This window comes from Hyaena hyaena, unplaced genomic scaffold, assembly GCF_003009895.1.
Source record: "Hyaena hyaena isolate Hyena2069 unplaced genomic scaffold, ASM300989v1 scaffold_241, whole genome shotgun sequence".
NCBI classification, from domain to species: Eukaryota; Metazoa; Chordata; class Mammalia; order Carnivora; family Hyaenidae; genus Hyaena; species Hyaena hyaena.
In genome coordinates, this window is record NW_024080875.1 from 2,122,313 (window position 1) to 2,136,288 (window position 13,976).

The window sequence follows — 13,976 nt, forward strand, 5'->3', positions numbered from 1 at the left end:
TCCTGAAATGATGAATAAGAAGTATGGAACAGACAGCCTCTTCTATAAAGAGAGGGAGCCAAAAGAAGATTCAGTAAGCACTCCCAATATTGGAAGGAAAACCAGCTGCCTCTTGACATCAGAGCTTTTTCTCCATTTCATTTCAGGAATGTTCTAAATCCAGAGGTGATTCATCACATACTCTGTTAATCACTCCATGTTTCTGACAACCACAACATTTCAATTCAAATGAATGGGACTGAGGTTTTAGAAAACTGGGGTTTGGGGTATCGGAGTACTTGTGTGTGTGTGTGTGTGTGTGTGTGTGTGTTTGGTTCTGAAAACTGTTTTCTCTTCAGTTATTTTGCAATGTATCGTGAACATCTCTTCCATGCACATGAGTGAAAATGTCCTACTGATGGAGAACACTGCAGTTGGAGCAAAAGGCTGCTGGTAACAAGAGAGATACCTAAAGCAAAGTATCAGCTTAATGTTAGAGCACATAGTATGGCAAATGCCTGCTAGGGAAAGCAGAGTCAGCAATATTTTCATCAGAGAAATCAGAATTTAAGACCAAAGGCATTAGAGATACGGGATATCATGGAAGCCCATTTAGCTGCTACTTCCACCCCTCACTCTCCTGACACCCATGGTCCCCCTGGGGAGAATGGATCTGGTACGTATCTTTGCATCCAATGTAAACTAGCCATTTTCTGTTTTTTCCTTAGCTCTTCCTGAGCCCTTGACATATCCTCATACTGCCCGAGTGCCCTTCCTGTAAGTCCTCCTGATAATCCTTGGGGGAATCGTCTGTCCCCCTGTTTTTCTTTTTGCTTTCCTGGGCATGTCATCTTCAGCGGGGCATGTTTCTGCATCCCATGGCTCACTCTCAGGATTTGCCTGGGATTCTGGCTTGCTCTCACTTTATGGTCTTCCCTCATTTTTGGACTTGCCCTGCTTTTCTCTCCCTCATCTTCTGGGTGTCTCTCATTCTAGAACCTTCCCGCATGCCCTGGCTTCCCCCTTCACTTGAGGCTTTCCTTCCTCGTCGGATTTTCCTTCCTCGTCAGATTTTCCTTCAACTTCAGGCCCTGCTTCATCTTCTGGCTTTAGTCTCGCTTTCCAGCTTTCCTTCCTTTTCACTGTAGAGTTTTTTCCATGTTGCCATTTCCCCTTCTTTTCTTGCCCTGCTGGGATTCTGGACGGGTTCAACCTCCCCTTCTAGGCTTGCAGGGCTTTGGGGACTGACACACAGAGCTTCGAGGACTGGCAGGCCCGCCTGTCCTCTAGCTCCTCAAGCCCGCCCCGTCTCTGCCCTTTCCCCCCTCCCCCGCCGCCCCGTCCCGCGCACACGGAGCAGGTTCTGCGCAGGCACAAGAGGCAGAGAGCATGCGTACTTTTCCTTAAATTCCAAACTCCATCTTTTTTTGCTTCACTTTTTAAATTATTCATGAAACACGTAGAACCTTTTTTCCTCTCATGAAAAAGGAATGGAGCTAGAGTACAAGAAGTATAAACTTTACAATTCAAAGCAGGTATCAAGTGGCCCAGAATCTGAATTCACATCCCAGGATATTGACACAGAGGAAAGAGATAACTATAAAAGTAAACGAGGTTTTGTAGACCAATCGTGTTGCTAAAGACCAAATTTATTTCCAAAATCCAAAGTCACCAGACTGTGGTTCAAATGTTCTCTTTTTCTTTCTAGAGATATCCTTGATGATCACAATACTTTAATAAATAACTATAGTCTCTTACGATAAAATCACCTCTGCACTTTCAAAAAAATCTGCCATTATTAGCTGTCTTGATTTGTATATGCAATGACGTGAGGCAGCAAAGTACATGTTATTGTCCTTTTCTTACCTGCCCCAGATGGTACCATGAATGAACCGCAGAGCAGGAACTAGCTTGGAGAGTAATCCCAGGCTTGCCACTTTCTCACTTTATACACCCAATAAGGCTCTCCCGGAGCCTTTCAGGGACTTCAGTGAGAATCTAGACATTATAATGCTGTAAACTGGGGACAGCATGCTACTGCTAATTGAGTTCTTTCTTCTCATGCCTGCTGTCACACACTCATACAATCGCACACATACACACACAAAACGAGCAAAAAGAAGCATGTTGTGATCATGACTGTAAAGTATATGCCTTCATCGTAGACGATGAAGTAATGTATGTTTTATTTTCTTATCCTTAAATTCCTTTCCTATAATTATCATATTTTTCCCCATTAATTTAACATTTCTGTCTGTATTCTCTTTTTTGAAAGACGCTAATTGGAAAACAGCCTTCACACACCTTTGTATCTTGCGCTGTTACTTTAGCAGCTAACTTCATTCTCTCTGGAAATTCCTTTCTGTTTGTCTAAAAAGCTTTAGAAACTATAGAGGTAAGTATCTCATTTTATCAAAGAACAAGATGGAATGGGCATGTTTGATTACAGACTCTGCTATTTATAGATATCATTGTTGCTTTTATTAGATTAGGTTTAGAAAAACAGGAAAGTTTCAATATCTAATTATTAACTAGATTAAGTTTTACATGTTGGGTTATATTTGTTCTAAAATACAATATCCCTACAGTCGATGCTACTGGAAACTCTGCTCCATGATTCCACACTGTCTGTCACCTGGAAATTCAGTACACTCTGAAGTGTCTCCTAGGATTCATTCTGACACTAGGAAACAGAAGTTTGCAGAGCTATGGTCCTTGGGGGAAAAAAAATCACAGTGAGTTAACATTGAAGTAGCTAGTTTCATGAATTTTGTTGAAAGAGTATTGTGTGCTTTATAGGTGAAATATTTATATGTGTCTGTGTGTATAGTAAGCAAGAACAAAATTGCTATATTTATAAGCAAAATTTGGAAAAGATAATCTGTGTGTTTTTTGATTTATATATCTGCATAAAATTATTTGTAAAGAAATATAAAATTTGCTAGCATTTACTGTGCACTGATAGGTATAACAGAAAACCTAAAAGGAAATTATTTTGTTCTTTTTTTTACAAGTAAAGAAACTGAGGTTTGATAAAATCCTGTAACTTTCCCAAGGTCCTAGAGCCTATAAGCAGTATCTTTTGCAACTGGTAACGGTCATTACAAATAAAGGCAGTCAAACTCCAAAGCCCACGTACTGCAATACCACACACTGTAAAGACCACCTTACCTACACCTGTAATTAACTTATCTCAGACATTCATTGTTATGGGCTCAGTTGTGTCCCTCCAAAATTCACATGTGAAGCCTTAACACCCAGTACCTCAGAATGTGACTACATTTGGAGATAGGTCCTTTAAAGAGGTGATTAAGTTAAAATAAAGTCATTAGGGTTGCGTCCTGATCCAAACTGACTGGTGTCCTTATACAAAGAGATTTGGACATGCAGAGAAACACCAGTGAAGCATGTGTACAGTGAGTTACACCGAGACACCTGGCTTGTAGGTGGTTAAGCTGAGAGTCATATCTAGGTCTTAAGACTTAAAAATTTCATTCAATCAAGTAACACACTGATTGTGTCATGTCACAATATTGATTCATTAGACAGAAAAAAGCAATAAAGGAATGAATAGTAAGCATGAAATCAGAGAGTTCTCAGGTATGGGACCAAATGCCTAAAATGATTTAAAAAGTTAAAAATGTGAGTCCAAAGTGAGGTGCTATGGTATTCCAGTAGAGTACATTATACTCCCACGTGAACACAACAAATATTTAAAAAAAAATTAAAAATTAAAAAAAATGATCTGGGATTATAGATATATAAATTCACTTATTTGAAAAATTCAGACTGTCAGAATGATTCCTTAAATAATTATGAGAACCTAAGTTTTGCTCTGGTAATTTTGTTTATCTGACATTTTCAGTTTTTACTCTGTCACTAGTTACTTATCTAATGGCTAGGCAGGAACTTGAATTAAAATTGAATATGGAAGTGGTTTTGAATCTAGTGGGTTTTTTGGTTTATTTTGAGTAATATCAAGTGATATTAGTGTATTTACGTTCTTTACTAAAGAATTAATCTAGTTAAGAAAATATTTTTCCTTAAAAGTAATTTAATACTTCTGAGTGACGAGCTGTAAGTGGTAGACATTTATTTGCCAACCACATGAACACCCTTGGAAAATGCAATAACTAGCTTTAGTCTACAGAGTAAGATAGCAGTTATTTTTTCTCTCACTCTTAGAAAATACTACTTATGCTTCTGGGAGAAGTGTATTGTTTTGTTTTGTTTTTAATTTTTTTAATGTTTATTTAATTTTGAGAGAAAAAGAGACAGAGCACGAGCAGAGGAGGGGCAGAGAGAGGGAGACACAGAACCCGAAGCAGGCCCCAGGCTCTGAGCTAACCGTACGGAGCCCAACATGAGACTTGAACCCACAAACCATGAGATCATGACCTCAGCCAAAGCTGGATGCTTAACCAACTGAGCCACCCAGGTGCCCCTGGGAGAAGTGTTTTTAAAGTGTACAGGAAATTATTTAAGAACTCTATGCAGTTACTAACATTAATAAAGGTATTCACCTTTTTTTTTTTAATATTTTATTTATTTCTAGGAGAGAGAGAGACAGCGTGAGCAGGGGAGGGTCAGAGAGAGAGGGAGACACAGAATCTGAAGCAGGCTCCAGGCTCTGAGCTGGCAGTCAGCACAGAGCCCGACGCGGGGCTCGAACCCACGAACCGCGAGGTCATGACCTGAGCGAAAGTCGGACGCTTAACCGACTAAGCCACCCGGGTGCCCCTAAAGGTATTCACCTTATTACTATACTGTACTTATGTGTAAATTTTATTCCAGAATAATAGTATTCATAGAATAATGTACAATACCAATTTGTACACAATATATAGAAATATATGTATGCTGTTTATATTTTATACATCTGATCCTTATATTTACCCTTTAAAGTAGGCAGATAATTTGTTATTTCCATTTCACGGTTAGTAAAACTGAAAATCAGCATGATTGAATGATTTTTCCTCAAATCTATTAGACAAAGAGTTGTGAAAGGAACTCATGTCTCTTGACTTTTATTCTGAATTTTTTTCACTCTCATATTTGATAGATCTAAATACTAATTCAGTGATATTAGGATAGAACAGGAGGAAAGGGGTAACCGACTGCCTAGTCAGTAGAGCATGCAACTTTTTTTTTTTTGAGCATGCAACTCTTGATCTCAGGGCCATGAGTATGAGCCCCACATTGGGCATAAAAATTACTTAAAAGTAAAAAAGAATTAAAAAAAAGAAAAAGAAAAAGAGGAGAAAATGTAGAGTACAAAACGGTGTTTTAATACATATTCTCGGCAATGAGAAAGAATGAAATCTGGCCATTTGTAGCAACATGGATGGAACTTGAGGGTGTTATGTTGAGTGAAATAAGTCAGGCAGAGAAGAACAGATACCGTATGTTTGCACATATAGGTGGATTAGGAGGAACTTAACGAAGGACCATGGGGGAGGAGAAGGGGAAAAATAGTTGGGGAGAGGGAGGGAGGCAAACCATGAGAGACTCTTGAATGTCAAGAACAAACCAAGGGCTGATGGGGAGGGAGGAGAACGGGGTAATGGGAATGGAGGAGGGCACCTGTTGGGATGAGCACTGGGTGTTCTATGGAAACCAACTTGACAATAAACTATTTAAGAAAAAAACTAAACTAAACTAAAATACTTATTTTCATTTGAGCCTCATTATCAACCTGTTGAGTAGGTTAGACATATAGTATTGTTAGCATCCCCATTTTATAGAAACCCCTACAGGTGGGGTCAGATAATGTCTGGTTAGGGAAGATCAGTTCTCTAAAGTGCATCATAGAAGACCTGTGATTTTTGGAAATGTGTAACTTGCTAGCATTTTGACTCAGGCAAACCATGATAAGAGTATCATCCATTTGACAGCATTGTTAAGAAGATTGAGATGATTATGTGAAAAAGCTAAAGCCAACTATTATATTGGTAAGTGTAAGTTACATAGTGAAGACTACTTGAGAGCCAAAAGTACATAAAACTTTGAAGTTAAGTGTTTGACTTTGTAGCAGTGCTACTTGGATTCAGAAACTGGTTTTTTTGATATGTGACCAGGGACAATTTACTGAAACTCCCTGTCACAGTTTCTTCACTGCTAAACTCAAAATTGTAATAGTGATTGCCATGAGGATTACAGGAGATAATTCACGTAAAGATTTTAGATGATTCCTGGTGTATGGAGAGTTAGATATTATTAGAAATGTCTTCTTGCTAGCCTGTTGACAAGATTGAATTAGAGATCATGGAGGGGAAATCCGATTCTTGGTCTTTAAAAGTATTAAATATTGTATGCAAAGTGCCAAAAACCAGTGCCTAATTTTAAGGGCACAAACTAGGGTAGACAAGTCATTTCCTATAAGTCCCCTTCCTCTGGACAGCTTATTGCACTCCAGGTGGTGAGGCCTTTGCAAGGAATTGGGTCACCCTCAATGAACAATAGCTACACGTGGCTGGATGGACTGACAGGTCATTTGAAACATGAAAAAGTGACACCTCTTCAAATAGGTCAGAAAATGAAACAGCTCATTTTAAGCTCTTACATTTTCAAATATTTTTCCCTTATAAAAGAGAGGAAATGTTTCATTATCTGTCTGGGGATGGCAGTGGGGGAAATGCCTTTTCCTACTGTTATGAGTCCCTCTTCAGCCTTTAACTCATTAGCAAGTTCATGAATATAGTCAAATAGTACTTAATGTGGAATTTGGGAGTCTGCATTTTAATTCCAGTCCTCACTTTTAGCTGCAGTGAGACTGTGAACATGGATTAAATTCCTAAATTACTCATGAGGTGAGGCACATCGGAAAATTGACAAAAGGAACAAAAAGAAGGTAGACTAATTAAATTTTACTAATCAAGTATATCAGCCAATGTAATAAAAACATTGCGTTCAGACAGGATATTCAAGATAGTAAAACTACTCTGTACAATACTACAAAGGTAGACATATATATATACTTTTAATATTTTTTTATTTATTTCTAGGAGAGAGAGAGACAGCGTGAGCAGGGGAGGGTCAGAGAGAGAGGGAGACACGGACTCTGAAATAGGCTCCAGGCTCTGAGCTGGCAGTCAGCACAGAGCCCGACGCGGGGCTCGAACCCACGAACCGCGAGATCATGACCTAAGCGAAAGTCGGACGCTTAACCGACTAAGCCACCCAGGCACCCCGGTAGACATGTATTATTAAACATTTGTCCAAACCTTTTGAATCTACCATGCCAAGAGTGAACCCTAAAGTAAACCATGGACTCTGGGTGATAATGATGTGTCAAGATGGGTCCATCGATTGTAATAAATGTACCATGGGTGGGGATTTTGATAATGGGGAGGCCATGCATGCATGATGTAAGATGTAAATGGGAAATCTCTGTACCTTCCACACAGTTCTGCTGTGAATCTAAAACATCTCTAAAAAATAAAGCCTACTAAATAAACAATTTTTAAAAAATACAGTCTTCAAAAGCAGCAATGCCGGGAAAATAGCAGCATTTAGTAAATAGTGACTTAAATGATGACCCTTTGACTAAAACATCCTACCATTAAGTCACTTAGAGAATAGCTGTGAAAAAAGCGTAAGATTTGGAGCAAAAAAAATGGGTCCTTTAGTTACCTGTGTGATTTTAAACCAATTTATTTACATCTCTTAGCCCATTTTCTCATTTAAGACATACACCTAATACTGCCATCTACAAATCAGTTTTGTCGTGAAGATAAAATTAAACAATAAGAGTGGAAGTACCCCATGAGCTGTAAGGTGCTAAGCCTAAGCTCATTGCTGTTCTTGGTCTATATTGGTATTCTATGCCTCAAGCTGCCTCAACTCTTATATTTATCAGGCATATTCATTTATAAGGCTAACTCACTACATCTCAAAATCTTAAAACAAGGGTAGTGAGGAATGAGGAAAAGAAGAGCTGACACTCTTTTTTCCCCCCTTAGATTAATACATGCAATTTTAATTAAAGTTCGTAAAAAATACAATTTGTTGTCATCTGGGTGTGGCTGCAATAGTAAGATGCCACTGCTCTGAGGGTGGCTGGCAGTGGCACCAGGCCAAATCCACTGTGGGTGTGGAGACATCTAGAATAATAAAGTATCACTCCACCCAGTTGTCTGTCACCTAATTAAGTGGTGTGCTCTGAAAACAACTCTTGGGAGTCACAGTAATCTCTCATCTTCAAGTTGTGATGCAATGGAAAATGGCAGCCTACTTATGGCGGAAATGCAGAATATCCTCTGACGTTTGTTTTCAGGGAAGAGAGGCCAATGGAGAGAACTGGGCTCTATGTTTCCCAGGGAAGACCGCCCTTGATTCCTTGCCCATTGGGATTACATTTCTTAGCTCAGCAAAAAATGCTTGCATAAGCAAAACTGCTAGAAAGAAAGAAAAAAAAAGAATATTGCAAAATAGATGCCTTTGCCAGCAATTTTTCCTTCCATTTCTCATAGAATTAAACAGCGAGGGTAGATATAGCATTGAGCCCTGCTAGAAAAGAAAACAACAACAACAACAACAACAAAACAAAACAAAAAGGGGAAACCTGCCAGGTTAAGCCTTGACTAGAAAATACACTCAACCCTCTTGAGTGCACAGTCTATATGAGAATTCAATAGCCAAAGAACTAGGTGAACATTTTTGAATGTCACAAACTTATCATAGTCTTTGAACTGGAATGGGTCTTGGTATATTCTAGTATATTCCAATGTCTTCATTTTATCAGTAGGGCTGATGAGGGGAAGCCATAGATTCAAGGATAGACAGCTAGAGAGTAGCAAAGCTGAAACTCATTCCACGTCTCCCAACTTTCCGCCCCATGTGCTTTCTCCCACACCACTTTTTCAATCACCTACTCATGTCTGATTTGTGGATTGAGACTTCTTTCATCATCCTATATTTTGGGGCATAAACTCAGACTCATCTTTACATAGAATTTTATGTAATGTGTTTATACTCTAGACAATAAATTTATTAGCTTTACTCTATCTTAACTGGAGGCAATTTTTGTCCCCACTCCACACACAACCTGGGGACATTTACCGATGTCTGGAGATAGTTTTAGTTGTTATAATTAGGGATGCTCTATGGCACTGGTGGATAGTGGCCAGGGATGCTGTTAAACATGCCACAGTACACATGACAGCACTTCTGGCCCCCAACAAAGAGTTACCCAGGCCGACATGCCAATAGCTTCAGACCTAGCCAGAATTAGCTTCAAAGTTTTATTAATTATCCTGGTGATTAGACAGTTGTTTCTGGAACAAGGGATTCTGCTGTGACCCACAGAGGGTTTAAGGGTACTGTTACAAAAGCCAAGTATTGATTTTTTACTGATTTACTAGATTGGCCAGTTTCTGATTTCTGATTTTAATAATTGTATCTTCAGCTGAGTGCAGAATGTGTACACAAATCCTGAACCCATCAATAACCCATCTTGGCCAGAGATAGATGGCTTACTTAAGAGATACTTTCAAGAGAAGATGTAGAACACTGGAGATTTACTTTAGCCTTCTTTCTATCCCTTTCCTGCATGACTTCCAATCATTATTTTGTCATTAGCATCACTACAGCTGACCTCCTCTGAGATTTAATTTCCAAGGATATTCTTTGAGTGGCTTCTTACCTTTGCTGGAACTTCACCAAGCTACATAGGCATTCACAATTGGTCACATTCTAAAAGTTTATTTGTATTTCTGACTCTCTTCACTTTATAACCATGGCCTATCTCAAATTTCCCCTCCAAGACTGCTTTCTTAACTTCTTCTCTTCCTGCTCCTTTAGAACTTTCTTATGTGTCTTCTGTTCTTTCTCTGGGGCTTACAATGTTTCTGTCTTTGCTATATTGAATTTAATGCTTAAGCAATAAAATTTGTTCAAATAAGATTGTGAATGTAACCATAACATACATAACAAATAAAAGTATTTTGTTTTCATGTGGAAAGGGGAGGACCAGGGTGCCTCACCCAGCAGCTACCTTTATTATTTCCTATATTTTTGGTTTTTATTTAAATTCCAGTTAGTTAACATACAGCATAATACTAGTTTTGGGTGTACAATATGGTGAGTCAGCACTTCCACACATCACCCAGTGCTCATCACAAAAAGTGCACAGAGAGGGGGTTCCTGTATGGCTCAGTCAGTTAAGCATCTGACCCTTGATTTCAACTCAGGTCATGATCTCATGATTTGTGAGTTCAAGCCCTGCATTGGGCTCTGCACTGACAGCATAGAGTCTGCTTGGCATTCTGTCTCTCGCTCTTTCTTTCTGCTGTTCCCTCTCTTCCTCTCTTTCTCAAAATAAATAAACTTTAAAAAAGTACATAGAGATTAAATCACCAGTGTGTATCTAGTATCTAGTACAGGGACTCCATGCAAAGAAGTTATGTACATACTTATTGATCAAAATGAAAGAGGAAAAGGATATAAACCATTTGAAAATCATAGTGATGAAAAGTGTGGCTATTTCTCCCTGCTGTATTTTCCCTTACACTCAATTGCTCTGAGTATGTTGAATCTTGTATCAGTTGAATATTTCTCATGTTATGAAGAATTATATCTTTTACCACTGAACACATTACTGATTTGCTACCCTCTTTCTTCATTAAATTTTTTAAATCTTTATTTACTTTTGAGAGAGAGAAAGAGACAGAGTGCAAGTAGAGGAGGAACAGAGAGAGAGGGAGACACAGAAATAGAAGCAGGCTCCAGGCTGTGAGTTGTCAGCACAGAACCTGACATGGGGCTTGAACTGAGAGATCATGACCTGAGCTGAAGTCAGCACTCAACTGACTGAGCCACCCAGACACCCCCTCTTTCATTTTTAAAGTCCACTTTTCATTATTTCTATTAAGATGGTTCCTTATTTGTGCTCACTTTGGCAGCATATAAACTAAAATTATTCGTTCACTGATTTGCTGAGTCATTACTGATCATCAATTTCAAAGTCTGTGGAAGTTACTAAAGATGCATTAGCTATAAACCTTGCCCTCAAGGATCTTCTAATCTGATAGGGTGGATAAGGTTAATCTCCAACATAGCTCTACTTTGAAATAAACAGTGTAACTACCAAAGGATGAAGTGCCATGTGAGTTTGGAATGAGAAAGTTTACAATCAGCTGAAACATTAAGGAAAGATTTATAAAAGACTTGAAACTTGACAAAAGCCTGAGAGAAGAGTGATCTGAAACACAGAGACATGCAGGTGAGGTTCAGGAGAAGTATATTTGGAGGAAAAGTGATATTGTGGAGTTTAGACTGTAATAAAAGGTAAATGAAAATAGTGGTAGATACAGTTAGAATAAGATATTGGGACCAAAATGTAAAGGGCACAATACCTAAATGTTGAGTCTCATTTTGTTTTATTTCTCATGGCTTTTTCTACTGATATTTTAAAATAGCAAATATTTGGGGCGCCTGGGTGGCTCAGTTGGTTAAGCGTCCGACTACGGCTCAGGTCATGATCTCATGGTTTGTGGGTTTGAGCCCCTCATCGGGCTCTGTGCTGCCAGCCAGCTCAGAGCCTGGAGCCTGTTTCAGATTCTGTATCTCCCTCTTTCTCTGACCCTCCCCTGCTCACGCTGTCTCTTTCTCTCTCTCTTTCTCAGAAATAAATAAAAAACATTAAAAAAATAGCAAATATTTTCTTTATAGAAAGTCTTTGTGCTGGGTTAATGTTCTATTAAAATAAACATCTTGATTAACTACTCTGCTTTAAATATTTGCTGAGTATGTACAAATTTTGACATGCAAATTTAACAGTAAGCTGATATATCTTTGTAAGTCAGATAATGTAATCAGTGGAAATGATTATCATTTACATATGATCAATAAGGAAGAACTACTAAAAACTTGGCCAAAAGTAACACAAATGACATTTAGAAATGGAATTGAATAAACAATTATACTGGAAATAAGCCAAGCTTTATAAAGAGTATTTTGCAAAAAGTAAAATGAAAAATTATGAAAGTTATTTAAAAAGAATACTGCAAGCTTGTGGTTTTTAAATGTACCTGTATTTTATATGTCGGCATCTATTGATACCTGTTGCTATCTCTCCAAACATTCGGTGGTGATAACATTTACTATGACAAGCGCGATAACAGATTAGTTCTGCTAAGAAAAAGTTGCCATATGCTAGTTTTCTTTACTAATGCTCATTATCACAATGATAGTACCTGGTATAGGAGAAACACTGGAAGTGGAAATCTAGAGACACAAACTATAACCTTGGCTACTAATTACAACTTATCTGGCCTAGGGCAAACTGCCCTGTCCTGTTAGAACACAGATTACTCATTTATGCCATATTGAGAATAGACCAAATAGCTTCTAATTTCAAATAATGACATTAATAGTAATTTTGGCCTCCATGATGCCTGACCTATCTACGAAAAATTGCCCCACCTGATTTCTTTGAGGAAAGAGAAGCTCTAGGCTCTTCTTTCACCATGAGGAGGCACGGCTACCAATCAGACAAAGGTGGGTATATAGTCCAAGGGCAGTCAATCCATAGGCTGAGGAAAGTTTGCACAAGAACTTCTGCATAATAGGGGTGATGGATATTATTTTAGCTAAATAATGCACCCTTCGCTGGAATATGAGTAATGTAATAGGGAGAAAATTAACATACTGATAAATGGAAAAAGAAGTAAGAGATAGAAAAGTAGCTGAGGGCAGGATAGTGCAGTCAGAAGAAGCAGTGAAAGGGATGGGAAGAAAATCCATCACTCCTAGAGATGAAGGCAGGTGTTCTAAGCATTGCAAATACATTGACACACCTCTCTACAAAATACAGAATTCAAAATTGTAAGATTACTAAACAGCAAAGCATGGGCACAGCAGTCCAACACACTTGATTATTCCCTTTATGACTATGTACTGACTATAATGAAATATCAAAATCTTACCAAAAAAAATCCTGGGGCACCATGGTGGCTCAGTTGGTTAAGCAGCTGACTTCGGCTCAGGTCATGATATCAGGGCTTGTGAGTTTGAGCCCCTGTGTCAGGCTCTGTGCTGACAGCTCAGAGCCTGGAGCCTGCTTCTGATTCTCTGTCTCCCTCTCTCTCTACCCCTCCCCTGCTCATGCTCTGTCTCTTTCTTTTTCAAAAATAAATAAACATTAAAAAATATATTTTTTAAAAATCTAGTACCTTGTCTTTGAACAAGTCTTAGGTGACTGAAGCACATTCTCAGTTTTTCCTATTGGATCATTTATTTGAACTGCTTTTGATCTTGAACCAAAGCCTTTCCAGGGTTCCTCTGTGATCCTTTTCTTCTTTGTTTCTTCATTGTGCTAGAAACTATATAACATGAGATTTACCTTCTTAAAACATTTTTAAGCGTACACTACAGTATTGTTAGCTACAAGCATAATGTTGTACAGATCTCTAGGACTATCTCATCTTGCATGACTAAAACAACTGAACTACTCCTTGTTTCTCCCCACCCCCTAACCCCTAGCACTCATCAATCTACTTTATGTTTCTATGAATTTGACTACCTCAGATACCTCATATCAGTGGACTCATGCAGTGTTTATCCCTCTGTAACTGTCCTGTTTCACTCAGCATAATGTCCTCAAGTTTCATCTATGTTGTAGCATGTGGCAGGATTTCCTTCTTGATGAAATAATATTCCATTGTATGTATATGCCACATTTTCCTTCTGGGATCCTTTTTTCTTATTATGACATGTTATCCTCACGATATATTCCTGTTCCTAGAAGTAGTTTGGGTAAAACCTTTTCTCCCTGGAACTTAGAGAACTAATGAATGTAATTTTTTCCACCTGTCATTTGACTTAATGTTTCCCCTAAACCTATGAGGCATTATTATCTCCATTTTAAAATTAGAAACTGAGGCTCAGAATCTTACCCCAAATTACAAAACTAGATAGTGGCAGAAATTGCCTTCAAACCTAGAAATGTGTGGCCACAGACACTTTGCTATTGTGGTGCCTTCCAGATGAGATCGGGT

The 13,976-nt window shown here is 38.5% G+C and overlaps 1 protein-coding gene and 1 pseudogene across 1 annotated transcript in view; both read right to left on the bottom strand.

Moving 5' to 3' along the window:
- The window catches only part of SPINK5 (serine peptidase inhibitor Kazal type 5), a 271,657-nt gene that overhangs the window by 77,858 nt on the left and 179,823 nt on the right, over positions 1–13,976 (bottom strand). The window lies entirely within an intron of this gene.
- LOC120239946 lies at positions 592–1,147 on the bottom strand (annotated as a pseudogene).